The sequence below is a fragment of the Leptonotus elevatus genome, chromosome 8, assembly GCF_054856555.1.
Source record: "Leptonotus elevatus isolate MCC_2025b chromosome 8, RoL_Lele_1.0, whole genome shotgun sequence".
Classification (NCBI taxonomy): Eukaryota; Metazoa; Chordata; class Actinopteri; order Syngnathiformes; family Syngnathidae; genus Leptonotus; species Leptonotus elevatus.
In genome coordinates, this window is record NC_141246.1 from 21,920,970 (window position 1) to 21,943,805 (window position 22,836).

At 38.5% G+C, this 22,836-nt stretch overlaps 1 long non-coding RNA gene across 1 annotated transcript; it reads right to left on the reverse strand.

Moving 5' to 3' along the window:
• Window positions 1-12,887: 12,887 nt before the first annotated feature.
• Window positions 12,888-22,619, reverse strand: LOC147170207 (uncharacterized). The gene is made up of 3 exons (XR_015095774.1): window positions 22,556-22,619; window positions 13,092-13,137; window positions 12,888-12,978 (listed from the first exon to the last, which is right to left on the reverse strand). It is a non-coding gene; the product is annotated as an uncharacterized LOC147170207 (long non-coding RNA).
• Between the last annotated feature and the right edge of the window lie 217 nt (window positions 22,620-22,836).

A 22,836-nucleotide genomic window follows, 5' to 3' on the forward strand; every position in this document is an offset into this window, starting at 1 on the left:
TGAGTGTTAGATCTCATTTGCAGAGCTCAGCGTAAACAAGCCAGTCGCAGCGAGCCAAGTCAACCAAATCCACGGAACAAGAGAATATGAAATGCATGGAACCAAGGCTTTCTATACACCTTTCTAATCAGTAACACTAAAATGGAATCAGCACAGATAAGAGTTGCAGGTCTTTGGTTATAAACAAATGTTTGGGGAAAGTTGTATCCAATCTTGCCGCTGTGTTGTTACTAGCTGTTTGAATAAACAGTCTGCATCTCGGGAGGGATCGCTTGCCTCAAATGCAGGCAGCAAAAGTTCAAAGGCAATACAAGGGTCATGGGATAGAAACGTCAGGAGTCAGGGGGTGATTTGTCGAGGATAGTGGTCCTGTTGTCCCCAGCTGTCCTGTGCTTGTCATCCCCATCCATTGACCAAAGGTTAGCAACAGGTCAGGCGGCCACAATAAAGAGATGCAGGCTACGGACTTGGAAATGTGTCAAACCTGTCTGTGAATGTGTTTTGGGACAGTAAATGCTGCCATTCACATTCTGATTTGATCTCTCTCTCTCTCTCTCTCTCTCTCTCTCTCTCTCTCTCTCTCTCTCTCTCTCTCTCTCTCTCTCTCTCTCTCTCTCTCTCTCTCTCTCTCTCTCGCATACACACTCACTCAGCATGGCCAGACGTCCCATTGGCCTCTGATATATTTGTATGCTACAGCAGCCTCTGCTCCTAGAGGGGAAACCCACAAGATGCACCTGTGCAAATATTAACATCCTCCATGAAGAATCTTTGAAGTGCAGAGGGCAATTCCCTGGGTCGCCCCCCCCCCCCCCCCCTCAGTGGACTTGGCTGGGAGCTTCATCAACAGAGGAGTGGGAAGACGCTTGAGAGTGGACGGGTCAGATTCTCGGACACACTTGCAGGCCAGTTGACACAGGAGCAGTTTACACAAGACTGTTTTAACCAAAAACAGATAAAAACTGTTGTTTTGGTCCTTCGTTTCTATACATAAACTTTGGGAAAAGAGTCTCAAAGTCAAAGGTTTTTGAAAACAATAATGTTGGTGTTACCATTTAAACAGCAAATGACACAACTTTTTGAAACAAGACATGCATGAGTGGGCTATAATATTTTACTTTCAAAAGAGGTTAGGTTCATTGAAGACTTGTGCTTAAGTGTGACTTTGAGTGTAATTGGGTGTCACGAGATGCCTTGCATGTGTTTGCAGTCATTCGTGCAGCATCGTGCGAATAGGCATTCTTTTTTACAATGTTGTTGTCTGTATCGTTAAAAGATTGTAAAGGCGTAAACATTTAAAGACACAGAAATCATTTTTACTGAATCAAACCCAGATTGTATTTAAAGAGTAGAAAATCTGTATCCATGTTAACTTACTGCAACTCAGAAAAACATAAGGGACAGAAAAGGTGATCTCAGGATTTTTGTTTTCAACATTTTCAGCTAAACCACAGTATAATCTGCTCTCATGATAGTTGAATAAACAAACAATAAAAAGTAGTTCTGCATTTTAACGTTTCCCAAGCTAATGTGAAAAGTTTATGAAACAGCGCAAGAATATATATATATATATATATATATATATATATATATATATATATATATATATATATATATATATATATAGCAGAGAAAGTGAGAGGGGGAAAAAGGTTAACTTCCAGAGTCTTAAGTGTCATTTATGCTAAATCCCTTTTCAAGAATTGGGAAAAGATGAGAAGAAATAAATATATAAAGTCATCCAAGAACCAAGCTAAGTGGTTTATCTCCTTTCATCTTTCTACCGCTATATGAGGACTAATCCTGCCTCATGTCTTCACTGTGCAGCAGGGGCCCCTCTGCACTACACTAAATAGAATAGATTAGTTCCTTTCAAAAAGTCACACAGTGGCATTTGACAATCTTACTTGTTTTATAGTTCCATAGACACTGGGAGGATGTCGCGAGTCAGTCTCTGCACACAGCTTTGACTTTGAATCTGTGGCTGACATCTGAACTCTTACTAGAATGAAGCACGTTTTGCAGGATTGCTGATAAGAAGCCATTGATATTTATTCCTAACTATGTTACGTTCATGAGTTATTTTTTAATGATAAAATTAATGTGCTATACAATGACCTATGGATTGGGAGACGCAGGCTACAATCTTCATTGTATTATTTTGTTCACAAATTTAAGAAAAGGATATGTTGGATTTATGTGGAATTCACACTTGCCAGCGTAGGCAGCCCAACAACAGTACACACAGTACCAGGGTTGTGCAGAGACCTTTAGAGGGGCATAAGTATGCTCAAAGTTAAATATATATATTATTGATGCACCGAATATTCGACCACCGAAAATTTGCGGACACAATTTGTTATTTTTGCCATTTTCGGCAAAAAATATGGCCGAAATAGGATGTTGTGGTGACGCAAGCAAAAAAAAAAAAACCCAGCTGCAAGCAAGCGTCTGTTTGAATTAAACAGCGAACGCGGGGTTGGTCGCCGCAGCTCCCGGGGGTCATTGCACAAACAGGAGGAGAGGGGCATCACTTAGTGTACAACATTTAAGTGGGTCGAAAAAAGACAGAACTGCCGCGTACTGCAGCACAGGTGAGCCACTCTTTCTCCTGCAGCGCCTTCCCTTTTTTTTTTTTATAAGAGCCCCTCGAACGCTTCCATTTTTTCACCGGCATCCCGGTGGCCGTGCTAAATACTTTAGCTAATGTTAGCACTATTGCTATCAACATTTTTAAACACGGAAACATTTGCCGCTATCTCCGGGTGGCGACAGACCTGTACAGGACGCTGTGTGGCTTTGCAGTCTGTTCCCGAAGCCGATTAGCTGGTGTGAACAAATGTATTTATTTATTTTTAAACTTTGGTGAATATGTGAATGTGCGGATTTTAAGTGTGCCACACCTTGTCCCGCCGCACGCATCTGTGCCCGCCTGTGCAAACTACATTGACCATAAAGTGCAATCCCACAGCCAAAAAGGCTCAACCCTCGTTTGGTGTTTAATGTTACCATTAGCCAACATGTCTGCGGTGTAGGCACATTTAAAATTATATTGTTCTTTGTTAAAATGCCAGTGCCAAATACATATTTTATAATAATATTATAATTTTAATTAATTATAATAAATGCAATGATAGTAACCCCCCCCCCCCACACCCACACACACATATATATATTATTGTACAAGTTCTGTAAATATAACGTGTGCACAGAATGCTAATTTGTAGCCATTCAATACAAATTCACAGCTCCCTAGTGAATGGTTGGATAAGCAAATCGAGAGCACCTTTTATAGAAATGGAAAGGTAGCCGTAAAGGCAATTACTAAAGACAATGTTGTAGGACAGGGGTAAGCAAACCCAGTCCTCGAGGGCCAGAGTCCTGCACTTTTGGGATGTTTCCCTTCTCCAACACAGCTGGTTCATATAACTATTCTCACCGAATGGAATCCATTTTGAAAAGGAATCCCTTCGGAATCCATTGCAGCCTGGTCATACTGGAAGGGGAATTGCCACATTTGCGGTCCCTTGTCAAGGTTTCTCATTTTTCCCTTGACGTTTTTTTGGGTGTGTGTGTAGTATTTCTTTGCCCTCTTGTAGTTCGATGAGGGGATGTCGTTAACATTTGTCAACTGTGGACATGTGAAGCGCTTTGAGACTCGTTTGTGATTAAGGGCTATATAAATAAACTTGACTTGACTTGACTTGAGGACCGAGTTTGCCCACCCTGTCATAGGATATCATAGTCAGATTGAAATTTTATTTTGAACAGGGAATACGCTTCAAAGACATTCTCCCAAAAACTTACAGTACATTGTAGGCTAGTGTAGAACAGAATACTAAATGCCAATTGCTTTTAAGGACATCGGTCAGCTCTGAAGCGTTATTTTAAAACCAAGATCAAACAGATTAAACATGTTAGACACGTGTCACAAGGTCTCATGAGACAAAAAAATACTCACCAAAATGATGTGCACTTATGGCGCCAGGCTTTAGTTAGAGCGGTGACGTTCCTGCTCCTTCTGCAAAATTTCAATGGGCATTTAAATCGCAGCCTTTCACAATTACGTAATCGCGTTTTGTCAAACCGCGATTTAATTGCAAATGCAATTAATCGTTCAGCCCTATGCAGCATTATCTCCATAAAGTGTGAAAGCAAGTCGTGAGCTACAGTATTTTTTGATTGCCATTAAGTAAGCCAGATAAATAGCCAAAGTCGTTAGCATGAAAAACAATGCTATCTCGATTCCATTCTGCCACACTTAAATATATTCAACACTAGAGTGTATGTAAGAAAATATCCATCCATTCTCCGTATCGCTTATCCTCATTAGGGTCGTGCAGGAGAGATGGAGCCTTTTCCAGATGATTTTGGGCAAGAGTAACAAAATAAACATTGAAAATTGAATAGGTACAGCTGTTGGGAACTGAGGCTTCAGTCCTCCATCTACTGTATTCTTCAAAATGCCTATTTGTCTTTGAACAGATGCAAGAGGTCCGCTTCAGAACAAAGTGGAGCAGGGAGTGTGTAATGCAATTAAAAAAAAATTCCATCATCTTGTTTGATCTGCTTCGTTTCATTTCGTCGTACTAATTTGGACAATAAATCAGATAAGGCACAGCCAGCTTGTGTTTTGACATCAAAAGTGACAGATTTTTCCCACTGTGTTTCTGCTTCCTCATCTCGGTCAGACTTCTGAGAGAGCGCTGATTAGATCATCTCCAGTTCTCTTTCGCTCTTTTCACAATGAGCTATTATTGTGAGAGTCAGCCATAAATTGCACTTTCAAAAAAAAAAAAAATCTAGTCAAAACTGCATCAAAGGCCGTCTTTTCTAAATAAATATGCTTGTTTATCTCAACTTGTTTCTTGTCTCATATTCTGGAACAAGTAAAGTTTGAGGTTAATGAGAAGGTGACATCATCTTAGATGCAAGCTAACAAAAAAAGAAGTGGAACTTGACAGTTTGGACAAAGATAAACTTAACCATCTGTAGGTGAAGTTCAGACACTCAATACATTAATATTGGCTATCCATCCATTTTCTATCATCCGCATTAGTTTCACAGATGAGATGGAGCCTAACTCAGTTGACTTGATCTAGAGCAGGGTGCATCCTGGATTTTTCGCCAGTTAATCACGTGACACATTTTGACAAGCAACTATTCTCACTTTAATCATACCTATGGACAATTTAATTTTCAATGAACCTGACAAGCATGTTTCAGTGAGATAAATCACTGGGAGAATAAACAAACTCCACAACAGAGCTGAGATTTGAAACCCCAGAAACTGTGAGGCAAACACACAAACCACTTTTACACCATGCTGTGCATTGCCATTAAGCAACACATTTCATTGGGTGGCTGATACAGCTGTAAAGGTATGTAGAAGGTTTTCAAGATGTGCTGAGTTAGGGGACGTATTAACAAGACCACAGCTATGACAGAAATGCTCAGACCAAACATGAGAAACTGAAAAGCTGCAGGTGGTACATGGAGGAATCAGTGCTGAAAAGTGGCAAAAAGAAAAGTAAGCATATTATGATTTTTGGTCAGACTTGGGCAAAGAATGACCATTTTGTCATTTAACAATAGCTGCGGCCAGGCTATAAAAAGTCACAAGGTCATATATGACATTCAACTTACTGATTTTCTTTAATAAGTCAATGCCAAAGCAGCAGATTCAGCACTCGAACAGGCTCGCCTCATTTTCACAAAATATTATTTCTACCTCCTCCTGCATCAGTCCTCTGCAGGTATAAGATGGTAAAAATATGAGCCCCGACGACGGACTTATAAAAGTCCGTGGCCTTGACACGCTGGGCCATACGTATTTACTTCCGCAAATACAGCATTGTGAGTGACGTTGTATCTTCTTCTTGCGCATGCGGGTCACTTTGGGGACGCATTACGTCCACACAGCAGACAGACTGAGGTCGCAATTAATAGGTAATGTGAACGCTTACTCCAAAAAATCTGATTTCACCCAAAAATCGGAATTGAGCATTAAGACCTGCAGTGTGAACCTAGCCTTATTTTCAGTTTACAGCAAGGGGCAAAATGGCCACCCCCTGAGATGAATAAAAACAATTAATTCATATTCCACCAACACAATATTAATCGTCTTTAGACTAGTGGAGGCAGAGAATACATAATATTGTAAAGACTTTCCCTTTAAAAGAGCCAGTCTATGATGATACAGTGAGACCTTGCCGGAAGGTTGGACTTGCTACAGTGGGGAGGAAGAGTACGTGCCAACAGAGGTAATGAAATTCACTGCACTTATTGCACTTTGGACTAATATACTGTATTCATATATATATATATATATATATATATATATATATATATATATATATATATATATATATATATATATATATACTCTATGTGTGTGTGTGTGCGTGTGGGGGTGTGTGGGTGTGGGTGTGTGTGTGTACAGTGCCGCTCAAAAGTTTGTGAACCCTGCAGGCATGGTCAGATTTTTTGTATAAAATATTAAAATACCTTATTAAATGTTTAGTCATACCCCAATCTACAATGCTGACATTGAAAATAGTTGACTTGAACAAAAAGAATGATAATATTGTCATTCATTATTGAGCAAAAGTTGTTGATTTAAGAACAACTCAGATTTCACGGGTGCAAAAGTATGTGAACCTCTCACTTAATCGGACATTGCACCTCGTTTTGCAATGAGAACTTCATCCAAACACTTTCTTTAGTGACTTATCAGTCTTTCACATCTACTTTGGGATGATTTTTGCCACTCTTCCTTGCAAAATGCAGCCAATTGAGAGAGGTTGGATGGGCGTCTAGCATTAACTGCCCGCTTCAGGTCCCGCCACAGTATTTTGAAAGAATTTAAATCAGGATTTATTTTTTTTCAATTGGAAAATCCAAATTGCTCAAGAGGGTCACAAACTTTTGAGCAGCACTGTATATGTGTGTGTGTGGGTGTGTGTGTGTGCGTGTGTGTATATATATATATATATATATATATATATATATATATATATATATATATATATATATATATATATATATATATATATAACTGAATTAATTTGATAAACAAAAGTCAAAATGATATCAAAACAACCCTGATTTTAGTAACATCAGCAGAAACCCATTTGTGGATGCGGCAAATGAGGGCCAGAGCTGAAGAGCAGGCTGCCTTATTAAATAATTAATCAAGGTGTAGTTCAAGGCATACAATTTGATGAAAGCGCCGTCTGTCGGCCAAAATTAAGCTCTTCTGTCACCGCATTATCATTGTTAGTTGAGGCTGATCTGTCTTTCATATCTCTGTCCCCCATCCTTGTCTTGCATCCTAGTTGGGCCGTCTTTCTCTTCTTATCATAAGTTTGAGGTTGTCAGTGTGTCAATTAATGTGAGCTGCTGCATGTTGTTTCATCACTTGGGACGTTTGATGTCTTGATATAAAAGCGCTTTGAAATCTGTTTATTTTGTGTTTGCGTTGCTCTTTATTGGGCATTCTTCTTCTGGCTGGCTGTTACGCTGCAGGCTCCTCTTATCTTGTGTGCCTGTGAATTAAATTCTGGGAGGGGGCAACAACAAAAGTATGCCAATGATGTCTGTATCGTGGCTGATGAAGAAATATAGAAAGAAGCTCTACAGGAGCAAGTAGACAAAGGAGTTTAATTGAAACAGCAATATACAGTTTATACCATATACTTCTCATACACAAAATGTGCGGATTTATCACGCTAAATGGAAGTTTTACAAAATTTCAGATTTTGCCCCCAAAAAACTGCATAATATTTTTGCCAGGCTGTCCTCATTAGGGTTGTGAATTAGCTAGCACCTATCCCAGCTAACTTTAGGCAATGGGCAGGTTTCAACCTGCAATTATTATTATTTTTGTCCACTCAGATTCCATCTTCTATGTAGCATGTATGTAAACCCAGGGCCTTCTATGGATATTTTTCACAAAAACAAAAAACGACATCATCATTTGGTAGCTCAGCTTCCGGTCCTTATATTAGTGCTAGAAGCAAGATGGATCACAGAGTATGTTGATATCACTATCTCAAGCATTTGCACAAAATCACCCTTCCCGATGTGTAAACTTGAATTGTACAAGAAAACTACATCACGAAAAAAAGAAGAATGAAGAAAGGGCACGCATTTTTCCATGAAAAACTCATCGAAAAAGTGACCGTCTAAAATGCTTCATGTGCATGTATGTCGCCTAAGGCAGGGGTCGGCAAGTTCGTCCTAGAGACGCAGTCCTGCATGTTGAAAGGCTCCTGCAGAACGTAATTATGAGCTGATGATTTGAAACACCTGGATTGGAGGCAGGTGACATTGAAAACAAACAGGACTGCGGCTCTCTAGGACCGAACTTGCCTATCCCTGGCCTAAGGTCAAAAAACCTTTATGAATGGTACTTGTAGTGATGTGTGCTAACCCATAGATAGCAGTGAAGCCTCAAGAGACCTCGGGGTTTATGTGACTGGAAGAGAGTACTGCAGTATTGGTGAATTAATGAGTATACATTCACGCACGCACACACCCACACACACATGCACATACTCACGCACGTACAAAATAAAATATATATAAAAAAAGAGCAATGATGTTGACAAATGTCGAATCGGTAAAATTTCCGAATGAACAATACTGAGCTCTCTCGCTCAAAAAAAACCAAGTTTTTCCAAGGGAAAAGGCTAGGAACAGCCTTGGGTTCCAGGCGTTATGACTAACCCCAAGACAAAATCTTCGCAGGTGAATGCCTACTACGAATGTATGTGCTTTCCTGAGAATAAAATGTGGTACTTTCTCCCGCTGAATCGCTCAAATCTATTTCTGTTTTAGTTCCGTGTCACAGGGGAAAAAAATGAAATGAAAGGTAAGACTGCTTTAATAAAAGTTTTAAGTACAATACAGTGGCTTTTATTTTTCTCCCTGCACCGTTGTTACGGTCACTGTGAGCGACACCAGAAGTCGCAAAATGCAACGGTTACATATTTCCGGCCACAAAATGTTGAAGTGTGAAAAAGGTCTATGCTAGATTCGGATTCACCACTCTCGTCCTCCATATAGGCTCAATGTGATGTTGACATTTGCTTGAGCTAACTAGTTTTGCAGCCTATCATATAGCAGCGGTATGTGCAAACGCAGTGGGATTTATAAATATGTGTAGCTCCCTGGGGCTGATGAACATCAAACATTATTAAAAAAAAATAGACAGACTTTTCAAGGAAAAGTGCACACGGCACCTGGCTTGTTTCAACTCGGAAAGGGATTTATTCACCACTTCCAAAGTAGCACCTCAACACAATTACTAGCTCTGAGGAGCAAAAGGGGACTGATTTTCTCTAAAATTAATGAGCACCTCTGGTGAGTATGATGTATTTTATTTAAAGTATTTATGTTTTTGTCATGTTATTAGCAGTGTTGGGAACGTTATTTAAAAAATATATTAGTTATAGTTACTCATTACTTGCTTAAAAAATAGTTAGTAATTGAATTACTTCATACCAGGCAAAGTAACTATTTTCACAACTTTAAAAATATGTTTTATGTCAAACAATTTGGATTTTTTATTTAAAAAAAATATTATTATTATTATTATTATTATTATACAATTAATTCAAATTACGAACAGGCTATACAGGGTGTTTTCATTTATTTTTGTGAGTATTTACGTCACACAAATGCCTCACTCCATAATATGACACATCATGCAATAATAATAATAACACTTTTATTGGGACGAGGTCCGGCAACAGTGCCTCTAACTGTGCGCAAATGACATTTTCAGAGCTAGTCACCGCACAATGTCTTGTCAGCTTACTTTGAGCCTTAAATCTAATAAATAAATTGGAACGCAACGCATTTCTCATACAATAATAACGGCGTTACAAATATGGGGAGAATAATAGGTTAGATTAGTCCGTTTATGAAAAAAAAAAAGAGTTACCTAACGCCGTTAGTTTAAACGCCGTTATTCCCAACACTGGTTATTAGATATTGAATGTGAACTGCTTTATTGTAGGTTTTAGAGTTGTTTGATGTATTGTACACTACAGCATTTAAGAAATCTCTCTCTGTAAGGCTACACATGGACAAAATGTGTTTTTGTATATTATTTTGCAACGTGATAGTGGTGGTATTAATTAAGAGGTGGATGAAGTCATTTAAGCCCCCACTGAAGGCCCAGGTCTGGAATGCACCTCCTGCCACTGAATTGTTCACAATATATCCCACCATTATCATTATACATTTTATATTATGAAATTGTCTCTGAGTGATATAATTGCTTAAAACCATTAAAAGCACACATCACAGGAGACAAATAGTCTCTAATGCTGCAGAATTTATGCATTGCTAATTATCTAGACTAAACAGGTTTTCATTGGCCTGGGTTTGTCATCTTGTTCTTCAGCTTGTTTGTTGGTTCATGCACGTGCAGAGGGGGTGGGGCGGTCGGGGAGGGGGGGTTTCAATGGGTGCCCGGGCACAGGCCCAGGCCCTTTTGACACTGATGCCCAAAGTGCCCCTTGGTCCATATATATATATATATATATATATATATATATACACACACAAGTTACCTGCAAAAAAAATTAGTTACAGTTACAGAAAAAAAACATGTAATCAGATTACAGGTATATTTATTAAAAATGGGGATTACTTTGAGGGATTACAATTTCTACAATGAGAGTAAGGGCGAGAAAGAGCGAGAGAGAAAGAACGAGAGAGAGAGAGACAGAGCTACAGAGCACGCGTGTACGCCCGCGCAAGTGGGACCGTTGCTACATGTCGGGAAGGTGGGGACAAACGAACTGACTAGTGGTGTCCTCCTCACGCGGGCAGTTTGAAAAAGCTTCACGGACAGAAGAAGGAAATGGCGACTAGTATTCACTGGAATTTACTCGTCTTGCTGAAGGAGCGAAAGTTTGAGCTGAGAGTCCAGCGGCATGCTATGCGCTGTAGCTTATTGCTAGCTAGCCCGCTAGCCTACAACCATATCTGTCTGTCTGAATTGTGAAGCGTGGTTGCTTTCAGTGACATTTCAAAAACAGCATATGGCCTTCAATCAATCAATCAATCAATCAATCAATCAATAGCCTACATGCTTTTTAATTACTCAATGATTTTTGCTATTTGTAGGCTGCCCGGGTCCATATCACCTGCAAATAGCAAGGGCACATTGTATAGAATATATATTGTGGTGATGTTTATTTTTATTTTGTCTTCATGAGCATACTCGGTAGTGGAGTAATCCAAAAGTAATCCAAAAGTAATCAAGTTACATTACTTTAATATTATAGTACTTGGATTACGCTACTAACACAATTTTTTAGCAGGTAACTTGTAATAGTAACGGAATACATTTTAAAAATAACACTCCCATCCCTGCTTGCTAGCATATCATGCACTTTAGGAGACTGATACCATAAAAAGATAAGTGTGCGGAAGAACAAGTGTGAAGTAAAGAGGACAGATGTTCTAAGCAAGAAAAAAAAGCCATACAATAGGGATTGAAAGTTTGGGCACCCCAGGTAAAAATTTATATTATTGTGCATAAAACAGTTGTATTTTAACCTCATCAGTCCACATAACTTATTTCCAAAATGCATCAGGCTTGTCTGTATGTTCATTTGCGATTCAAGCACTGATTTTTGTGGTGAAGTCATACAGTAGCTCAGGTTTTCTTCGGATGACTCTTCTAGGAAGACCATATTTGTACAAGGATCTTTTAATAGTGGAATATTGTATCACAAGTCTAGTGTCTGGCAGATATTTCTGGTGGGGTTGTACAGTCAAACGTTGGTTTTGACTTGCTCACAATCCTGTTGTTCTTGGTCTTCCAGTTCCTGCTTGAACTTCCATTGCTCCTGAAGACAGCCATTTCTTAATTATATTCCGAACCGAGGATATTGGCATCTAAAAACGCTTTGCTATATTCTTATATCCTTGCTTTGTGAGAGTCTATTATTTTCAGTTTCAGTGTTTAGTTGTTCATGTAGGCTTTTCCTGACATTCCTCCCACAGTAATGTGAATCACAATAGTTTGCTCCACATTATCCTCCGTGTCGAGGTCTGATATGTGAACCATATCTTACTAATGAATCTAATTAAGAACAGTCCTTTACAAATGTCAGCTCACTATAGTTTGCTCATGTTTTAATTTTTAACGTGCTGAGCTGAATGTACAACTACTCAGTGCAGTGCAGGGGCAGATCAATTGTAGTGATTATGAGTCAAGCCCACCTCAAAATAATGTACAAAAAAATCATAACACTACTTTATCACCTTCAATGAAAAGCGGTGATGTAGCAGCTATTTATTTTTAATTAATACATATATGTAGGTGGTCGGTGCACCCTTGGATTTTTCTATATGCTGCTCAGAGGAAAAAACTTAGACACTACACCATCTGTGACCTGTTTGGGCCATTTCAGGCATATCTATTGTACTTTTAATATACTTGCATGACAATATTGGTTTTCTTCAACAACTTTTAATACTTTGTTGGTTATGTGTTCAAGGGTTTGTGTGTCCTTTTGTGACAAACCAACTATGGCCTTTTCTTAGGTAGAGGGAACAATAATTAGACAGACTTTTTCTTGGGCCAATGGTCTAATTCAAAGGTGCAGTTAACAGCTTCACTAAAGATCAAATGCAGTGCAAAAGATCAAAGTAGACAACAAACTGGTTTGAAAAAGGAAGCGACAGCCCAAATTAATTGGTCCTTTCATTCTCCATAGTCAGGTAGCTTAGAGGGAGGCAGGTACTGTATGTGAACAGCATAAAAGTAGCAACTTGTCATTGTCCAGGGGTCCAATGTTAATTATGCTGTAACCAAGAAGTTTGTGTGGAAGTGTGTGTTTGCTTACATACCACCCTGTACGCTCCCAATGAGAATATCTTCTTATCTTCCATCCTCTGAAATGCATGTTGATTGTTGTAGCATGAACTTGGTGCATGCCATTGAGACAAGGGCTGTAACGATACACCAAGGTCACGATTCAATATGTAGCCTATTACCATTTATGATTTGATTTTTTTTTGGCAGGGAGGGAATAAAAAAACAAAAAAAACAATTTCTTCCATACTTTCAATATGCGGCGATTCTCCTGTCTCGGCTTCTGACACGCCCACCTGCAGGAAGTGTTGACAGCCTCATTCACTCATGCCACGAAGTGCATGTTAGTGAAGATGACATTGCTGTCTATTCTTGATTATGGAGACATTATTTACAGAATAACACCAAACTCCACTCTTAAATAACTGGACACCGTCTATCATTCAGCTATCCGATTTGTGACAAATGCTTTATTTCAGACTCACCATTGTGATCTTTACACATTAGTAGGCTGGCCATCTTTCCAAACATGGCGGCTTCATAACTGGTTTGTCTTTATCTATAAAACTTTTCATCAGTCCTTCATCTTATGTTTGTGTATTGTGTTTTATGTGTTCCTGTTGGGGCTTCTTGTCCAGGTCATGTTTGTAAATGAGAATTAGTTCTCAAACATTTTATCTGGTTAAATAAAGGTTTAAAAAAAAAAAATAAACATCTCACCTGATGAAATTGGGCAAAAATGCTAATTTTGGCCACAAGCCCAAAACAACTTACAAGATCTCATTAAGCTTACAATTCATCTTTTGGGCCATCATCTGCAAACGTTTGCTTGTTTAATTCTTGCTACTTTTGATGGTTCAACACAGTTTGTTGTTGTTTTCCTCAATGTAATACATAAGGAAGTTAGGAACACGTCACTGTATAGTATTTATTTACAAGTCACTCCAAATATGCACTGCTTTGCATTTATGGGGCGGTGATGGTTTAAGGACCATCGCGATTCAACATCACCTTTTCATCTTCAGGTGCTAAGGGACACATTAAGATGTTTACAACTTTTATCTGGGGTGTTATGTCCATTTACATAAATCATTTGTGAATGACGTTAAAGGCGATTGCTGGTTTATTTTGGAACAGGTGTCCGAGACGTGTGGCGCTAACTTGCAGTTGGGCTAAAAACACGCCCTAGTGTACAACATACATTGTCTACAACATCCCTTATTTTTATAAACTTAGACCAACATTTAAACTTTTGTACTGCTGGCAAATGAAAATAGACATCTTAAGGGGGATATTTTGGGAGAAATCTCAAAATTTACATTTATGGCCAAACTATGTATTTTTGCTATTTATGTAAATCCAATCTCCGCGACATATGCCTGATTTTGTGAAAACACATCACAAATACAACAGTAATTTAATCAGAGAACCATGCTCATGACGAAAAACATATTTGGAGCAATCCTATTAGTTGCCGAGTAGTGCTCTTTTTTGCCGCACTTGTGAGCGTGGCTTGGATTGTAGATTTTACGACCGGCATATGTCAAATAAAAACGAATACAAATACAAACTTTAAACACACATCTTCATCAAGATGCGTATGTATTGAAACCGCATCAATGTATAAAAACAAATAACAATAATAATTGAAACCACAAATGTGCTAATGAGTTGACTAAATGTCATAAATAACAGCAAAATGGACAAATTGGACACTTCTCCGCCGTTCATAAGATCACAATCTTGAAGCTTTAATTTAATTTACTGTAGACAAAACAACATATGAGCATAAGTAAACTAAAACACTTGTCTTCACTGGATCATTGCAAGGTATTAAGAATTCTAAACAGCAACAAATTAATAGCTACCCATAAGTGACCGATGAATGTTATTGCTTTACACACGTTATTTCATAGGGAAATAGGGAAACTTATTCACCCATCTGTAAATCAGAGTTTTGGTAACAATTGAACTACCTTTGAAATTTTGCTTGCATATATTAAAATAGGTTTCCACTCCACGTAAAAGGTTCTCTGCTCAATTGTCCAAGGCATTTTCAGAAAAAGCTATTGAAGACTATTTTTATAACTCTTCCATTCGAATAATCTTAAAAATTAGATAAATAGCATTATCAATTTTATTGGCAATATTATGGGTTGCAATCATTTTGGGTTACCCTGGAGAAACAGTGCAACACAAAACAAAACAAGGGAATAAATTAATGGTGACGCTGGAACAGTCTTTGAATTTTCATTGGCTACATTCTTTTGTCTTACCTTAAGAGTTTCTGAGAGACAAAAAAAAAAGTTGTAAAGGTGTCATTTTACAGAGAATTCTGTTGAAATTCTGAACTGCACGACGTCTAGTTAAATATTATCATTAAATCGCATCAAGTGACTTATTGGCCTTACCATGAGATCATCAACTAAAAACACAATGCAGAACCAAGGTCAACATTTCTCACCTACCTTAAGCCCCTATTAGTACAGTATCTCCTAACATGATCATCTACAGCCTAGGGAAATGTATTATACTGTGTTGAATTATTAACATTGTTTTTCAGTTTCAATTTATATTTTAGCCGTTTTGGATTTAGTTATAGCTGTGTAGCTCAATGAATAGAATTGGATTGTATTCTTATCTGTCTCTTTCGCCTGAGAAGAAAAGGGCAACGGGTTTCTCTTCCACTGTTATCTAGAAGGGAGTGTAGTCTAGTACCGGTCTCAGTCGGAAGAGGGGAGGGACAGGCTGATGTATTATTGTTTTTCTCTAATCTGATTTATACCTATGGGAACTTGCTGAACTTGCTGATGGGAGGAGATTTTCTTGTATTCACTGAGTTGCAAATAAATGTACTGTGGGCTGAAGGAGGAGCACACTTTTGAACAGAACACTGTTTGGGTGACTTCAATTGTGTGATCAGAAGCTTCTGTTATAATGATACATTTGCAAAGGGACTTCTTCACCAGAATCTCCCCATTCAGTTAATTGAACACGCAAAGAGTAGAATACAAATATTCCCTACTCTAACAAATGGTGATCCCCGACGCTGAATTATAACGAATGGTGACCTCCGACGCTGAATTCTAACGGATGGTGGTATTTTGACGGTTTGCGAGCTGCGGCGTTCACGGACGGGCGGAACTCCTAGGCCTAAATAAATAAAGTACGGTAAGTGGAGACTTTTATCCACGTAGGGAGGTTCTGTCTGTTTGGGACCGCTGCAACTGGTTTTTCGTCTTCTAAATTGTCTAAAATTTTAAATGAGATCTGTGTGAACAAGTTGTAGTTTGATGTGAACAAGTTGTAGTTTGATGTCGTTCTATTGAGAGTTGGGTTAATTCCTACGATATTGAACTGGACACGTCGTGGGGTAGTGTATTTTGAAAGTGACGTAAGTACACACCTAGAGAAAGCTTTTTTGTGCAGGATGAAGTAGTGATTTTTGTTGTTGTTTTGTTTTGTTTTCGTCTCGCTACGAAGAATCCTTAGACCATAATATATATTGATTATGGTACGCGCTCTGCTTTTTTAGCAGTTTGGCCGATTGGGGACTAATATCGATATTTGCTCATGACTCTTATTGAGAACGTCCATTTACACGTAATATGTTTTTTTGGAAAAGCGCCTGTTTGAAATTGAACAGTATTGAGGGGTCCAGGTTGATTACAGCGATAATTGGATTTTGTGTCACTGTATTTGCAATCGAGAGATTACGTGAATTATTTTAAATTTTGGCGCTCCTACTTTTGTAGTTTTGAGGTCAGGATTACCATATGAATTCCTTTTGTTCTACGGTTTAATTCGATAGCGCGTGATGAGTTATTTTGAAAATGAGCGCCTTGCAAAAATTTTGCAATATATGGAGGACAGTTTAGCTCAGCGGGATTGGATAACCGCTGTGTATAAACGAGAGGTCACGTGATTCTTATGTGTGTCTATTGTGTGGCCATCGGTGTTAACCTATTGAACTATTATACTAAAAGTGAGACGTCACTGTATTGATAAATATTAATACTACTTGCGTAGAATAGAAACCGAAAGTAAAAAATAAAGAACTACAAAGAAAAATGGAGGGCGTTTTTGACCGGGATACAGAATGGTTTGACCTGAATGTGCTTCCGGTTCATAGTCGGGACTTGTGAGTCGCAGCCATGCGGAAAATAAAAAAACGTCGATGAAAAATGAAAAAACAAACTATGGATCGATTGTATGAAAAGCCGTCGCTAGACAAAATGGTACGAGGGACTTTTGTATTTTCTTTGATAGATGCTGGTGATGATATAGTGTCTGATTTTGGTGCTAAAGTAACTTCCCCTCCGAAATCACCGTACAAAACTGCGGTTCAAATGCCATAAGATTTGTAGACAACGAATTGATAGAATAAAAACGTTTATTATTTTATAATGACTAAAGAGTGTGTGCGTATGTATTTGAGTGTGTGACCTAGCTTCTAAAAGGTGGGGGCTATTATTGTGATTGTGAGTGATTTTGTTTGTTTTTCTTCAATATCTTTAACTAAGTTTGGTGTTGTTTTTGTGTGAGATGAGACTGGTGTGATAGTGGCGTTTGTTTTTCGAATGGGAATGTGGTAAAATAGGTTTTGCGATGTATAATGTTAAGATCCCCCCCCCCCCCGTTTCTAGGTTAGAAGAAAAGGAGGGGGCTGTGGGTTAGAGCATAATGTGTCCTCGTAATGGGACTTTTTCTCTTTTCTAGGTAAGAGAGGAATGATAAACAATAAAAAATAAGTAATAGTATTTGAAAGATATTGTTGAGTTTTTGTAGAAGAATATTAAATTAGTGTTTTATTTTTATTTTTTTTAGTGACTGAATTGATAGTCTTTTACACTTTAATAATTGATGAAGATGGTTAATTTGTTAACTTTCCCTTTACGGGACAAATGAATGAAGAATAATGATAAAATAATAGTATTTTGTGTTGAGCTGTGTTGAGTTGACATGATTGTGCCTACATCTGTACAGCTGTGGCAAGAAGTAAGATAGTTGAATAAGAAGTTATGAATGTTTTTGAAATTGACATAATGATAATGATTTTTAATATTTGTTTTTTCTCTGAGTGTGTCATTTCAGAAACTGATGTTTGAGTTCCAAGGCAGATGAGGGTTTGATGGCCTTCACTGATTACAAACTGCGAACGGGATGCGCCCCAGCTGCTGATATGTTGTATTTGCAAGTATTGCTAGTAGCTATTTTGAAGGGGTATTTAAAAAAAAAAAAAAAAGACTTTTTTACGAAACATTTTTGAGAAAGCAGGAAGTGAACTGTCTTGCTATGATCCCATTTCCTCAGTCTGGCATTGTAGTGCATTGGATCAGCCGGGTGCATTCGTTGGTCGAGGTGAGCGCCTGGAAGGACCGAAAATGTGTCATCGGGTCCACATTGCAGACAGCGTCTGAATGGATGTGGCAGAGATCAAAGGTCAAAAGCCGCAGAGCACAGTCTTCTCCTCCTGTGCCTACAAAAAACATGGTGTTCAACTTCCACAATGCCCAGTGACTGTGTACAAGCCTCATTACAGAGATGTCTCCTCTCATCGCTGATACCTGCTGAACTTTGTCTGACACAGCCCTGAACATTGACTTTTGAAAGCTGGTGGTCTGACTAGGATGCGACCCTTCAATCGGTGAAATGCTGCACGGTATATGCAAGGCATTTTTAATGTGTTGAATGGGGAACTGTGATCTATAGCAAGGTATTTCAGGAAATTGATAACGACATATGTGAATTTGAAATGAGGGATTGAGAAAATGTATTTCAATCTATAGCCTACTAAATTTTTGCCTATATTTTTGGGAGAATCAGTTTCTGAATTGGTACTATGGGAATTTTATTAATTTGATATGATACGATATACTTTTTTTTTTTTCTGGACTTCGTCCACCTGCAGCTACAATATAGAAAAAATAATAGAATAAAATGAGTACTAATAAGTAAAAGAGCCCCACTAATATGTAAAAGAGGTGAAGTTGATTAGCAGTTTGTAGATAATTTTTAGTTTGATTAAATCTAGGAAATGGTAGATATTTGTAAGTTTTGTGTAATTCGTATCCTGAATTAGATTAATATGGTTACCTCTATTTTTATGGCCCCAAAGTCATCATATATTAGTGTCTTAAATTGTATGTGCTTGTGCTCATTTTTATTGTTGTGTTTTGTAGCTTTTTCATTTACCTCATAGCCTGATTTAGAGGGTTGTGTTATTTACGACGTCTTTTGAGTTATGAGGTCTCTATTTTATCCTCCCTTTATCTTGACGTGTTTGAAAAAATCAGTGGATCTTTGTCAAAATGAGGGAGTTTATGTTTAAGAAATTAACCAATGTAGACGAATTAGTAGATTAAAAAATGAAAAGGTTTTGAAGTAATAATCCACAGTTTGAATATGAAGAAATCTACCAGAGGAAATCGAGCGGAGCAAAGTAAGTCTGAAGCAAGCAAGGACAATAATGCATATTCGCCGGATGAAGGTAATTATATTATATTATATCTTTTATTTTAGAAAAATGTAAATTTTGGAGCTCAGTGTTTGCAAAAGAGTATAGATAATATGAATATATGTGCTTTGTCTGGGAAGAGAATATATGATATGCTAGTAAAATGATTCCTTTCAGGATGGTGAAAGGCACAGTTATGCAAATTTAGAACAAATTTAGTCGTGGTAAAAAAATACCTATTATTGAACAAAACCTATTTGAAAAATAAATATTTACAAGCTCTGTCTTATATTAATGAATGAGCGAATGTCATTCAACTCAATCAAAGGCTGGGCTCTATTTCAATGTCACAAAAATAGATCTTTTCCTGTTCCAACAGCACAGGACCTACGGATCTTAACCAAATAACATTTACTAATCCCAACTAACAAAAACTATCAGGGTTTTTCCTCCAAATAAAATTTATGTGGGTTTATGAGAAGACTAAACATATTCCGCTCTCAGGTTGATGACGGAAAGGAGAGACGAAATTCCACAACTGGTCTACAAGGCTGCCGGCTATCTCATCAACTGATGATCATCAATCTTATCACCTCCGACCTGGGAGCCACGTCAGCTGACCCAGTGTTCGGTTCTGGAGCGGCCGTTTGGACATCGTTTTGACATCATTCAACGGATCAAGTCAAGTGCCTTTTCCTGGGCAATCATCACGAGAATCACATTTGCAGGCAATCTATTCTGGGGTTCTGCAAAAAGCTGACAACGTCATCTTCTCATTCAACAAAGAACTTCATCACGAGATGGCTTCAAAGAACACATATTCGTCTGCCGATACATTGCGACACTTTTTAATGAACAACATTTTATGTTAAGCCTCACATATGCTATGCTTATTCCACTAAAAATCTTTTAAATGTATCAAATTGTTTTTTAATGTCATATGATGGCTAAACTATCTCCTCTCCTGCTAAAGGGATGTTTTAATGATAATTATTTCCACCACACAACCATTGAAAAAAAATGTTTTAATGTGTTGAGCTCTCATGAGCTCAAATGAGGGAATGTTGAATTATTAACATTGTTTTTCAGTTTCAATTTATATTTTAGCCGTTTTGGATTTAGTTATAGCTGTGTAGCTCAATGAATAGAATTGTATTGTATTCTTATCTGTCTCTTTTGCCTGAGAAGAAAAGGGCAACGGGTTTCTCTTCCACTGTTATCTAGAAGGGAGTGTAGTCTAGTACCGGTCTCAGTCGGAAGAGGGGAGGGACAGGCTGATGTATTATTGTTTTTCTCTAATCTGATTTATACCTATGGGAACTTGCTGAACTTGCTGATGGGAGGAGATTTTCTTGTATTCACTGAGTTGCAAATAAATGTACTGTGGGCTGAAGGAGGAGCACACTTTTGAACAGAACACTGTTTGGGTGACTTCAATTGTGTGATCAGAAGCTTCTGTTATAATGATACCTTTGCAGAGGGACTTCTTCACCAGAATCTCACCATTCAGTTAATTGAACACGCAATCCATCCATCCATCCATTTTCTGTACCGCTTGTCCTCACAAGGGTCGCGGGGGTTGCTGGAGCCTATCCCAGCTGGCTTCGGGCAGTAGGCGGGGTACACCCTGAACTGGTTGCCAGCCAATCGCAGGGCACACAGAGACAAACAACCATACTCACAATCACACCTATGGACAATTTGGAGTGTCCAATTCACCTGCCATGCATGTTTTTGGAATGTGGGAGGAAACCGGAGTACCCGGAGAAAACCCACGCAAGCACGGGGAGAACATGCAAACTCCACCCAGGAAGGCCGAAGCCCGGACTTGATCTCACAACCTTTGCACTGGGAGGCAGACGATTGAACACGCAAAGAGTAGAATACAAATATTCCCTACTCTAACAACTGATACCACAGATTTGTTTTCTTCAAGTGCAATCAACCTCCTACCAGACTCTTGCTCCACCTCTCACTAATAGGAGGGTTGCAATCACGTGATTCCGGCAGTGCGCAAAACTGGGGGTCAGGACGTAGGGAACACCCATTGAAAATGATGAAAAACTACACTATTGGGTGAGCCTAGACGTAGCCGATACGCTCTAAAAATAGTAAAATATATCGGATATGATCCTTATACTCTGAGAAAAAGAGATTTTGCCGAACCCGTGTCGGACTTGCCTGGTGAGGAGGCAATCGATATCACGAACGACCTCGTCCTCCAGACATCGTAGTACACCCTAAATGAAGGCGTATAAAAGCCTGGAGGCTTACAACTATTTCGTGTGTGGTTGGGTCAGCGAACTCGGATCAAAAGAAGCACTAAATGACTTGTTTTTGCTCGGGTGAGGAAATGTGATTCAGAATCTTTCTCTTTTCAACTCAAATGTTCACAAACGTACTACTGGCGTCAGGCTACAAGCTAGCTGACTAACTGTTACCACTGGTCTTAAACGACGTAATCTGTCAAACAGAGACTCATCAGTCATGTATCTACGTTCTGTAATTATGTAGACGTTTTATGAATGAACCAATGCTTAAGTATAAGTATATATTTCCATTAGTATGCTGTGGCCTTCCTGGAAGAAGGACCTCAATTTAAGTAATTGCTAACGTAGCTAGCATTGCTAAAAACAAAGACACAGCCACCACAAGCTGTAGAACAAACTCCACATAGTAATATCACGGTTAGCTATGTTTCCAATAATATCACACCGGCCTGTTGAGAGTTTTATTCAGCTATGTAAGTAATTTCATTACTGTAGCCTTACCTCTTCCGGATTTCAGACGAAGGTTTTTAATCCAGGTCTGCCGTCTTCTTTTGGTAATTTAATTTTTTTTAATTTTCGCCTTTATGGGTTAATACTTTCGGGACGCGAAAGTAGCTTTTATTTTTTTTTCTTGATTAGACCGGTTGGTACAGCCATAAACTGCACAAAACTTTGGCTTTTTCCTATGGACAAATTACTTCCTGCCCCCCATCTGGGGTTGAGTCACTTGTCGTGACGTCACATGAAACCCACCTATATTTGAAAATGGCTCCCACAGGGGGCGTTGCCTGGAGTACTGATGGGCTTGTAGGCAGAGCAACTACGTCAGATTCACGAAGTAACGTGCTCGTCCAATAATAGGACAAACAGCCAAATTGTGTTTATCCCAGTGTATAAGATGAAGATGGCACCACATCGGCGATTCCCGCCCCCCACCACCAAACGCAAGCATTCAACAAGCATCCTCTAAAATGTCAAAATAATTACCAGGACATGTAGGCAGCATTAGTAGACACACGCATGGGGGCATGAAAGAGACCAGCAACATTTTCTGGAAAAAAAAAAGGGAAAAGTGTATAAAAAACAAATGCACTTCAATAGATGATTGTAGAGGGTTGGTTTACAAAGCATGAGGGACAATGGTTGGGCAATATGAACAATATTTATTTTATTTTTTTTTGCTCTTCCCCTTTTTCTTTTGTATATGTTTCAGGTTCATATTTCCCTATGCAAATAAAGGAAACCATGTTACTATGGCAACAACATAA